Source organism: Canis lupus, chromosome 8 (genome assembly GCF_011100685.1).
Source record: "Canis lupus familiaris isolate Mischka breed German Shepherd chromosome 8, alternate assembly UU_Cfam_GSD_1.0, whole genome shotgun sequence".
NCBI lineage: Eukaryota > Metazoa > Chordata > Mammalia > Carnivora > Canidae > Canis > Canis lupus.
Genome location: NC_049229.1, coordinates 30,008,498 through 30,021,067, shown reverse-complemented (window position 1 = coordinate 30,021,067; position 12,570 = coordinate 30,008,498). Strand labels below are relative to the sequence as shown.

The window sequence follows — 12,570 nt, the reverse complement described above, 5'->3', positions numbered from 1 at the left end:
CCATAGAGTTTCTGGAAGGGACAGCTGTAGAAGCTGCTCCTTCCCACTCAAAATGGAGAAGTGATGCTTAACTCACAGCTGAAGGCAGGGTCCCCACCCAGGTGAATCACCTGGGACTAAAGTAGAATGAAGAGGAATAACACTGGTGAAGTCACAGGGCAATGTCAGAGTGTCACTATCTGGATTTCAGAAATAGGGACTGGGCCGTGTATGAAGAATCATCTCAACACACTCATGACCTGGGTAGAGTCCTCATGATTGTTTTTATGGTTAATTGATTTTGACTTCTCTTTCTTCTCTCCAATCAGTTTCAGAACTTCCAGGTCTGTTAAGAGACACCCTTGCACTCAGATTCCTCCACTTACTCCTCAGGACCTCCTACATCAAATACCATGTATAATGACAACTCTGGACTAGTGATTTTCTATCCTATCATATAAAGATTACAGGGTCAGACATTTCAGCACTTCTGTGCGCCAGCATTTGGTCAAGAAGTTCTTCCTTAAGCATTACTAACATATCTCTTGCTGCAATGTCAGCTCATTTCTTTGTTTCAACCTACTGTGGGGAAGCAAAATAATGAGTATCCAAATTCTTCATGATTTCTGAAAACAGTGAAATCAACCCTTAGCTTTCTCTCTCTCTCTCTCCTCTCTCTCTCTCTCTCTCTCGCTCTCTCTCTACTAAATTTCATGAAAGGCTGTGCTCCTACCACTATAATCTATCTGGTAATCCTTTCCTGGACTTCAATTCTTTGCATCATTTTTAAAAAGTCAGAACTGCACATACTGTTCTTGTAAGGTCCTTGGCAAGTCTTGGAGCAAGGAAAGGTTCTTTCTGATTGGTGATGTAGAATTTCTGTCATTTTCAATCTGAAAATATACTGTTGAATTACATTCAGCTTGCAGCTGGATCTCAGGTTTCTTCTTGTCATATATACTCACCCAATCCTTTCCTTAACAGCATTGCCTCCCTACAGTTTTTGTTCCTAGGTGCACAGAGAGGTCCCAACCTTATCCTCTTTCAGACAGTTGGCCTTTCACTTTTCCTGAGTTTATTTACTTTTATTATTCTGTCATGGGAGTTCTCAGAAAAGTCAACCAGCTGAGAAGAGAGGGCTACACATCACCTGGAAAAGATAAGGAACAATCCTGGTCCCAAGAAGATACTGATATGGCAAGCCTGGACTCCCTCTCAAGTTCACACTGAACCTTTTCTTTTTTAAAGATTTATTTATTTATATATTCATGATAGACACAGACAGAGAGAGACACACACACACATACACAGGAGGAGGGAGGAGCAGGCTCCATGCCAGGAGCCCGATGTGGGACTCGATCCCGGAACTCTAGGATCCTGCCCTGGGCCAAAGGCAGGCGCTAAACCGCTGAGCCACCCAGGGTTTGATGAACCTTTGATGACCAGGAGTTGTTTCAGAGTCCCTACCATAATGTATCCACACCATATTTGATCAGTCTCACTCCCAAATCATCATTGGAAATCTACTCTCAGTGTCTTTTATTCCCGACTTGTCACACGCACAAACGACCACATTGTCCTGCGAATCCAGATACCTTTTTTGCTTCTTTTTATTATATGTATCTACCCAATTCTTTTTTAAACATTCTTGACTGCACCCAACTTCAATCCCTAGGTTTAATGCCCTCATCCCAACTTTATCCTCCTCTTTCAGATAATTGGCTTCCCACATTTACCAAGTTTACTTACATGTTTCTCTCCCTTTCCTGGGAGGTTTGGATAGACTTAGCCAGTGAAGACTGCCTGGAATAGTCAGTTTACATTTGTCATTCCCACATAATTATTACAGAGGTTCCTTTTGCTCTCAACAGTATTTTGGTTTGGATGGTAAATTATATGGTCACCCTACTGATAGGGCAGGCTGACTCTCTGCTAGCCTCTCAGACTGACTCTGAACCACCTGAGGGCACCTTAACTTGCTACAGGTTGTTCTCTCTCTGGGACTAGCCTTTGTGGTCTAGAAAATGAGCATCTGGCCTATGGCAGAGGCCCTGTGGCACTGCCTGAGTTTAGGCTGATCTTTCTACCATGAGGGCCCATGAGAGTTAAATGTTGATTGCCCTAATTTTACATAGCATTGCATCATGAAGCTGCAGTGTAGTAGAGCAACTAAAAACTGGAATTTTGGAGCTGGACTGCTTAAGTTCAAATCCTGATTCTGTCACACTTCTTTATATCATTTAATTGAGGTATATAAACCTATATACAGTTTCTTTATCAAGAGAGCTCTGAAACAGACTTTTTACATGGGCACAGACCCAGCACTCACTACATTGTATTTGTGATCCAGTGTTTGTTGACTTCCCATGTCATAAGATCTAATAACTTGCATATGTCACAGGTAACTGAGCTCCAGGCCAGCTTGCTCATATGACTCTAGTCTGTGGGACTAGTCATAGAGTAAGCTTGGCCAAATCTTTCTAGCACTAGAACGTCCCCTCTACAAGACAAACCCAACAAACCTTCTCATCTGAATGCCTAATAAAGATTGAATTATGTCATTCATTTATTCATTCACAAAGCACATGTTCTCTCAGGCACACAGAGCTAAGAGCTGCAAGGGATCTAAAGAAAATAATGTCCATGCCTAACTTCAAGTTAGTTTATTATTGAGCTGGGAATAATAGAAATATGCACACAAAAACTAAATGGCCATGCAAGACATTGGACCCAGAAATGCTACAAAGGAATACAATGATTAAATGTCAAATGAGTAGATCTTAAGATCTCCTCTTAAGATCTAAGAGTTCAGAAAAGACATAGGTCACCTAGAAATGTAGACACCAAGGGAATCAAGACCTAGAATAAGAAGTAATGGATTGAGAAGGAAAAGATAAATGTTAAATATGCACTGAACTTCAGAATCAGACTAATACTTGGCATGAGCTACAGCCTTGGCTTCTAGAAGGCCAAATAGCTGAATGTCTACTTCAATATCATGTTTTAGTATCCCAGAACTTGTAAATGATCAGTAATCTTGTGATTTTACAGTTTACAATTTTATCTAATGAGTATAACAACACTAGGATGATAGCTGAAACAACATTTTGGATTAATTTTTTTGATAGAGTTACCAACTTTTTATTTTGCTAAGTAAGTACATTAGGAAAAGCAACACTATCATTTCATAAAAGGATGTTGTCACACCAAAAAAGTAAATAAGACAAAATCAGACAATTTTAATATCTCGATATTAACTTTCAAGTGTGGGTCTATATTCAAAATTATCATTAGAGTAACAAATTACCTTATTTGCTTTATGTGCTAATATAGTATCAGTCAATTGAAATACAAAATATATTTATCATTATAGAAGTAAAATGTTTTACTGACTAATCATGATTATAATAACTACTAATTTATTTTTAAAATTAATAACTTTCTAATAGGTAACTATAAAATAATAGTTTCACAGCTAACACAAATGTTGAAAGAAAATACATTTACTAGATAAACTAGGAAGAATCATCTTTTTCAAATGCACATGTTTATAAAAATTTAAGTGATAATACAAGACAAAATAATGGTTTATTGTAATTCTCTTCTTTATGTAGTTGTTTACACCCCTGCCGAAGAAAGTTTTTCTTAAATTATATTCTGCTCTTCACAAAAAGTTAGTAATGTTATTATATTTGCTTCCTTTGTATCTCATATAGCAGATATCCAGATCAGCAAAAAGGAATAGAAATCTTATTTTTTAATTTGACAGCATTTAGGATGAATGATGAATTCAACTAGGTTTCTGCTTTACTGGCTTCCTGAAGGATTTCTGAATCTCAAACAGTGATCACAGTGAACTCACTGAAGAAATGTTTATAGAATGGAAAAATCAGGAAAGAAAGACATCATGTAATTATCATTTTCAAGGAAAAAATAGAAAGATGCCATGAATGATTTACACTATTTGTATGTATGCTTAGGAAGTAATTCTAGCACAGAATAATGTTACAGATTAACTAGTGACCAGCAAAAGATGGTGAGCCACTGTGATCAATTCTCTTTAGCCACAGACAAACCCCTTGATTCAAAAGAGATTTGAGAACTGTATGGTACTTATGCAAGGATATAAACAAGATGGAACAAACAGCGAATGCATATTTTGGTTTTTTTAAATTTAATTTAAAATCAATTCATTAACATATAATGTATTGTTAGTTCCAGAGATAGGGGTCAGTGACTCATCAGTCTTATATAATACCAAGTGCTCATTAGATCACTGGCCCTCCTTCCCAGCAACCCTCAATTTGTTTCCTATGATTAAGAGTCTCTTATGGTTTGTCTTCCTCTCTGATTACATCTTGTTTTTTTTTTTCCTCCCTTCCCCTATGATCCTCTGTTTTGTTTCTTAAATTCCACATGAGTGAGATAATATGATAATTATCTTTCTGATAATTAAATCTGATTGATTTATTGCACTTAGTATAATACTCTCTAGTCCATCCATGTTGTTGCAAATGGCAAGGTTTTATTTTTTTGATGGCTGAGTAGTATTCCACTGTATATATCTACCACATCTTCTTTATCCATTCATCTTTTGATGGGTATCTGGGCTCTTTCCATAGTTTGGCTATTGTGGACATTGTTACTATAAATATTGGGGTGCAAATGCCTCCTCAGATCACTACATTTGTATCTTTGGGGTAAATCCCTAAAAAAAAGTTGCTGGATCATAGGGCAGCTCTATTTTCAACTTTTTGAGGAATCTCTATACTATTTTCCAGGGTGGCTTACATTCCCACCAATAGTGTAAGAGGATTTCCCTTTCTCTGCATCTTCACCAACATCTGTCATTTCCTGACTTGTAATTTTAGCCATTCTGACTGGTGTAAGTTGGTATCTCATTGTGGTTTTGATCTTATTTTCCTGATACTAGTGATGTTGAGCATATTTTCATGTGTCTGTTGGCCATTTGTCTATCTTCTTTGGAGAAATATCTGTTCATGTCTTCTGTCCATTTCTTGATTGGATTATTCTTTGAGTGTTGAGTTTGATAAATTCTCTCTAGATTTTGGATACCAGCCCTTTATCTGATAATACATTTGCAAATGTCTTCTCCCATTCTGTCTGTTGTCTTTTGGTTTTGTCGACTGTTCCCTTTGCTATGCAAAAGCTTGTTATCTTGATGAAGTCCCAATAGTTCATTATCACCTATTATTGAATCATCTTTGCAGTCCAGGAATAAATCCCACTTAGTCATGATGAATAATCCGTATAATGTACTGTTGGATCCTATAGTATCTTGCTGAGAATTTTTGCATCCATGTTCATTAGGGATAATGGTAATTCTCCTTTTTGGTAGAGTCTTTGTCTCGTTTTGGGATCAAGGTAATGCTGGCCTCATGGAAAGAGTTTGGAAGTTTTTCTTCCATTTATATTTTTTGAAACAGCTTCAGAAGAATAGGTATTAATTCTTCTTTAAATATTTGGTAGAAATCCCCTGGAAAGCCATCTGGCCCTGGACTTTGTTGGGAGATTTTTGATGACTGCTTCAATTTCCTTGCTGGTTATGGGTCTGTTCAGGTTTTCTATTTCTTCCTGTTTCCATTTTAGTAGTTTATACATCTCTAGGAGTGCATCTATTTCTTCCAGATTGCCTGATTTGTTAGCACATACCTCCTCATAATATGTTCTTATAATTGTTTGGATTTCTTTGGTGTTGATTGTAATTTCTCCCCTTTCATTGATGATTTTATTTAGTTGAGTCCTTTCTCTTTTCTTTTTGATAAATCTGGCCAGTGGTTTATCGATCTTAATTCTTTCAAAGAACCAGCTCCTAGTTTTGTTTGTTCTACTGTTCTTTTGGTTTCTCTTTCATTGATTTCTGCTCTAATCTTTATTAAGTATCTTCTTCTGGGTTTAGGTTTTATTTGCTGTTCCTTCTCCAGCTTCTTTAGGTGTAAGGTTAGGTTGTGTATTTGAGACCTTTCTTGTTTCTTGAGAAAAGCTTGTATTGCTATATACTTCCCTCTTAGGGCTGCCTTTACTGCATGCCAAGTTTTGAACAGTTGTGTTTTCATTTTCATTTGTTTCCATGAATTTTTTTTAAAAAATGATTCCTTAATTTCCTGGCTGACCCATTCATTCTTTAGTAGGATGCTCTTTAGCCTCCATGTATTTGATTCTTTCCAAATTTTCTCTTGTGATTGAGTTCCAGTTTCAAAGCATTGTGGTCTAAAAATATGCAAGGAATGATCCCAATCTTTTGTTATCACTCGAGACCTGATTTGTGACCTAGAACATGATCTATTCTGGAGAATGTTCCAGTGCACTCAAGAAGAATGTGTATTCTCTTGCTTTAGGACAGAATGCTCTAGATACATCTGTGAAGTCCATCTGGTCCAGTGTGTCACTCAAAGTTCTTGTTTCCTTGTTGATCTTCTGCTTAGATAATCTGTCCATTGCAGTGAGTAGGGTGTTAAGGTCCCATTTTTTTAATTATATTATTATCAATGGGTTTCTTTAATTTTGTTATTAATTGGTTTATATAATTGGCTGCTCCCATGTTAGGGGCATAAGTATATACAGTTATTAAATCTTGTTGGATAGACTCTTTAATTATATAGTGTCCTTCTTCATCTCTTATTATAGTCTTTGGTTTAAAATCTTATTTGTTTGATATAAGGATTGCCACTCCACCTTTCTTTTGATGTCCATTAGCATGATAAATAGTTTTCCACATCCTCACTTTAAATCTAGAGGTGTCTTTGGACCTAAAATAAGTCTCTTACAAACAGCATATCAATAGGTCTTGCTTTTTTATCCAATATGATACCCTGTGTGTTTTGATTGGGGGCATTTAGCCCATTTACATTCAGAGTAATTAGTGAAAGGTGTGATTTTAGTCCCATTGTATTACCTATAAAATCATTATTTCTGTATGTTGTCTCTGTTCCTTTCTGGTCTATTACTTTGGGGCTCTCTCTTCACTTAAAGGGATTCTTTTAATATTTCTTGCAGAGCTGGTTTGGTGATCACAAATTCCTTTAGTTTCTGTTTGTCCTGGAAGCTTTTGGTCTCTCCTTCTCTTTTGAATGACATCGTAGCTGGATAAAGTATTCTTGGCTGCATATATTTTTCTCATTTAACACTCTGAATACATCATGCCAGTCTTTTCTTGCCTCTCAGGTCTCTGTGGATAAGTCTGCTGCCAGTCTAATGTCTCTACCCTTGTAGGTTATGGACCTCTTGTCCAGAGCTGCTTTCAAGATTTCTTCTTTGTCTCTGAGATTTGCAAGTTTCAATATTATATGGTGGGATATTGACCTATACTCTATTGATTTTGAGGGGGGTTCTCTGTGCCTCCTAGATTTGGGTGCCTGTTTCTTTCCCCTGATTAAGGAAATCTTCCACTATAATTTAGTCTAACATACCTTCTGCCCCACTCCTCTTTCCTCTTCTTCTTGGATCCCCATTATTCTAATATTGTTTTGCATTATGGTATCACTTTTGTCTTGAATTCTCCCCTCGTGATCCAGTAATTGTTTATCTCTCTTTTTCTCAGCTTCTTTATTCTCCATCATTTTGTCTTCTATATCACTAATTCTCTCTTCTGCCTCATTTAGCCTAGCAGTTAGAGCCTCTACTTTTTATTGTATCTCATTAATAGCCTTTTGGACTTTGACTTGAATAAGAGATTTTAGTTCTCTTATTTCTCCAGAAAGGGATTCTCTAGGGTCTTTTATGCTTTTTCAAGTCCAGCTAATATATCGTTATAATTGCTATTCTGAACTCTAGTTCCAACATCTTACTTACGTACATACTGATTAGGTCTTTGGCAGTCTTCTTGTTCTCTTTTTTTGAGGCAAGTTCTTCTGTCTTGTCATCCAAGAATAATAGATGAACGAGAGAACAAAATACTAAAATGGCAACAACAACCCCAGAGAAATATATACTAAACAAACAGGAAGAGACCAAAAAAAAAATTAAAAAGAAAAAGAAAATATAATCAGCACCCCTGGCCTTCCTGTGATCTTGAGGATTCTGAGACCACACTGTCCCACCTAGGATTCTGCACCCCCACTTCGCCACATGAATGCCTTTCAAGCTGGGACATCTCTCACTGAAGCAGACTTCTAAAAGTTCTGATTTTGCATTCTCTTGCTATATCACTTTCCAGTGCTGGCTGCTGGAGGCTCCCTCTCCACCGCGGCCTCTCTTCCTATATATTACCTGGAATTCACTTCTCCACATCTCCTACCTTGCAGAAAGTGATTGCTTTTCTATCTGTAGAGTTGCAGCTATTCTTTTCATAGATCTCCAGTTGAGTTCATTTGGAGTGATTTGGAATGATCTGATAGCTATCTAGCTGAATTCCTGGTACCAGATAAAACTAAGGTCTCTTACTCCTCTGTCATCTTGGATTCCTCCTCCACTAATGTATGTTTTTAAAAAGCCTCTTTTTATTTTTAAGATTTTATTTATTCATGAGGCACAGAGAGAGAGAGAGAGAGAGAGAGAGGCAGAGACACAGATAGAGGGAGAAGCAGGCTCCATGCTGGGAGCCCAACGTGGGACTTGATCCTGGGTCTCCAGGATCATGCCCTGGGCTGAAGGCAATACTAAACCACTGAGCCACCTGGGCTGCCCCCTTAAAAAGCCTCTTGACAAAGTATTAATCCTTTATAGATAGCAGTGTCAACACAGCAGGACCTACCACCACCAAGGTCAACTACAAGGAAGGAGTCTGTGTTCTGAAGCCTACCAAAGAAGTAGCAGATACAGAGGAATCTGGAGAAGGTAATAATTCTTCAGCATATCTTTTCCAAAGATTCCCCATCATTACACACTGAAAATGAAAATAGAAATCCAGGATATTCGAGTTCTAAATTTTAAAGACAATTTTTTTTTCCTCAAATGATGAGAGGAAGCAGTAAGAACATGCAAAATACCAGAAATAAACAATTTAAATGAAAATGAAAAATCTTAAATTAGCTTTTGAAAATTTGTTCTTCAAGTATTTTTTCATTCAATCATCATTTATTAAGTACCTTTGCAGCACCAAATCTAGAACCATACTACATGGGTTTAAATCCCAGCTGAGTCACTTGCTGGCTATATGACTTTGAGTTAGGTATTTAAATATTCCTCAGTTTCTCTTTTATATAATGGGATTAATCATAAACTCACTCTTTTTTTTTTTTTTTTTTGCTTTTTGAATTTTGTTTAAAGAATATATACAAGAATGAAGCTTTCCATTAAGTAGAAGAGAAATAAAATACTTTGTAGTGAAGATTATCCAACTACAAACAGATTTGATCAGTAAAACAACAATAAACAATTGTGTTTTATTAAGGGCACACTCCATTCATTGTCTGTAGATAATATAACCCACATGTCTTGAGTGTTCAGTGAGTTAGTATTTGTAAAGCATTGGAAATAGCACCTAGTAGATAACACACATGATGTAGTACTTGCTGAATTAAAATGAGATGTACCAGGTATAAGCATGGATAGTAAATAAAGCATCCTTTTTGAGATTATTTCAAATAAATTACATCATTACCATCAACCAAATTTTCAAGTCCAGGAGCTGAAGAGGACATAATTTGTTATGCCTGTAATTTGTTTTAGAGAAAGGAAAGCTTAATTATTTGGTGGTAATGCTGCTAATAGCCAGATTATCCAAAAATATTTTACTTCTTCATCAGCCTCAGTTGAAATAAGTGAATGGTGAATACATGTTGATTGAATTAAATTAGATTGAATAGAAGAGGAACCAGTTCAGAAGATGGAACCATGCAGTGCCATCAATGCTAATGGGAAAAAAAAGTAGTCTAAAAAGGACATATGACAGTGTCATGTATTTCAGGAAAGTTAAGACAGACACAGGCTAAGAAAGGGACAATGGTTCAACGGATTAGGAGACCCAGGTGGCCTTCAGTTTTAGTAGAAGTTTCAGGTAAGTCAGATTACCAGAAGTTAAGGAGAGTGTTCTCTGGGGAAAATCAAGATAAAAGTAGAAAATATGGAGTATGACACCTGGAGATGTTAGCAGGGTTAAAAAAAAAAATCTTTATCATATGGGAAAGCCACATGATTAAAAAAGAATCACCAGAGAAGGAGGCTTGAAAATGTATAGAAAATAGAGTATAACTGATGAAGAAGTTTCCAGTGGAGGCTGAAGGGCAATGAGATGAAGAATATTGACAGACAATTGTTAGGTGGAAAAGTGAATGTGAGGAAGTTCAGGTCAAATGTCCTTGGTTTCCCTGATAAAGAAATAGATGGAGAGAGGATATAGCAATCTCTCTGGGGACATAAGAAAAATGGAAAACTTTAGAACTACCACTATGAGGAATATTATATGGCATCAACTGGACATAAATAGTTATCCAATTAAGCCTGAACACCCAACTGAGATGCCATAGCAGGGATCTGTGGGGAATCCAAACACAACCTCCAGTAATGACCCATTTTACAGAATGGTGAGAGGGCATGTGGAGATCACAGGCTTGGGAGAATCAAGTCCATAGTGGACAGATTTTCACATGGAACGATCTTGCCTGGTTGCCCCAGGCTAGAAATAACGGAGTAAGACAGAAGTGGGAAACAAGTACACGTTTTGGAATTGGAGGGTCTAGTGAAGACAGAATGGCTTTGTGGGCATGAGGTAGAAAGGGCATTATTAATCAGAAGAGTGTTCAAAGATTATAAGATCCTGGAGGTGGCGAAGAGAGGAGAGCCAAGAATCAAGCCTAAAAAAATGTGCAAAGGGGCAGGAAGAAGGGAAGCAAGCAAAGAAGAGAGAACCATGAGAGAGGTAAAAAACAGAACATGACCATGTTATGGAGATCAAGAAGAGAGGGAATTTCAGGTAGAAAGAATTTACACAGTATATTTATACATAATAACTCTAATGATTATGCTATGTAATATACTAATGATTATTAAATGCTAGTTATGAGCCAAGCACAGTGCTAACAGTTTCACAGGCATTGTCCTACTAAATTTTCTCAGCAACCTAAAGTGGCAAGTATTATTATCACTGACACTTTACAACTGAGGAAAATGAGACATAGCTGTGCAAAATAACTTATCCAAGGTCACACCACATGAGCTCCTAACCCTGACCACGGCTTTCTACTTTAATAACAAACATGATGTCCGAAGCAGTTTCTGTATTATTACAATTACTTTGCAAATGTACCATCATGCACATGAATGATCTCTATTACATTTCAGGGCAATTAACATAGAACTCAAGAAAGCCTAAGGTCAAGGAGTCATCATTGGATTTGTGCATTAAGAGATGGTCTAGTAGACAGGTACAATGTGCAGAGCACGTTGCTGGGATAAAGGACTGGGGAGAAGAAAAGGAGGCACAGAAGGTGGGGTTAGGATCATGGGGATTGGAGTTTGGCACAAATGAGTTCAAATCCAGGCTGTGTCACTTAGTTGTGTGATCTTAGACAAGTTTTTCCATGTTAACTAGCTATATTTTCCTTCTATGGAAAATGATAACAATAACAATGCCTACTTTATAGGTTGTTCTGAGAATCAAACGCAATCCTATAAATAGTTTTGCTCAGTACTTGGCTCACAGTATACATTCAAAAATGTTCTATTATACAAATTGCATAGTTGACTTTACTGTAATCTGCCAAGTTTCTTTTTTTTTTCTTAAGATTTTATTTATGTATTCATGGGAGACATAAAGAGAGAGAGGCAGGGACACAGGCAGAGGGAGAAGCAGGAAGCAGGCTCCATGCAGGGAGCCCAACGTGGGACTCGATCTCAGGTCCCCAGGATCACGCCCCAGGCTGAAAATGGTGCTAAACCACTGAGCCACCGGGCTGCCCCAAGTTTCTTTGTAAACTTCTCTTCTATGTAGGTATTCATGATATAGCCATGTTTTGGTGATCCTCTTACTACTCTCTGCTCTTGGTTTCTTGAATTAATGTAGCCTATTTCAAAGCACTTTTGTATATACTAGTTCTTTTTCTCAGACAAGACTTTGTGAGACAGTACAACAAATTCTGTTATCTACTCTAGGTAGAGAATACTGTGTCCTGATAAAACAAATAGTCTGCTTTACAGAGAGCTATTATATATACCACATGTGGATAATAATTTTCTGAATAATTAGCATGTAATAATATAACACATTTACTAAAACTGCCCTCCTCATAATGTAAATTTAGTGATTTAAAAACAGAATTTTTACTGTCTTCATTATCTACATATCATCATTATCAGCATTTATTTTCATCTCCTGTAGATGAGCAGAACACCAGCTACTCTCCTTGTAACAGAACATCTGACCTCTGTGAATATAAATATGTATAATAAACATTTACATGTACATTGTATTCAAAAAGACCAAGTTCCAAGAACATTAAAAATATGACAGGGAGAAAAACTATATGCACATTCAGGGTCAATATTTGCGATTAAAGAAACACCTGGAATCACCAAAAACCTTTGGAGTTAAGCACTAACTTTCTAGGTTGGTCCTCCAGATCAGAGAAGTATAAACTCAGCTAGGTATGGGGAAAATAAAGGACAGCCTGGAAATTAACCACATCTGTTACG

General features: G+C 36.9%; 1 long non-coding RNA gene across 6 annotated transcripts in view; it reads left to right on the top strand.

Annotated features, from left to right (window-relative positions):
- LOC100686192 overlaps positions 1–12,570 on the top strand; it is a 97,133-nt gene that overhangs the window by 4,554 nt on the left and 80,009 nt on the right. For all 6 annotated transcript variants that reach the window (XR_005362867.1, XR_005362866.1, XR_005362868.1 and 3 more), the window contains one exon: positions 8,665–8,775. This is a non-coding gene — a long non-coding RNA (uncharacterized LOC100686192). The remainder of the gene's footprint in view (positions 1–8,664; positions 8,776–12,570) is intronic.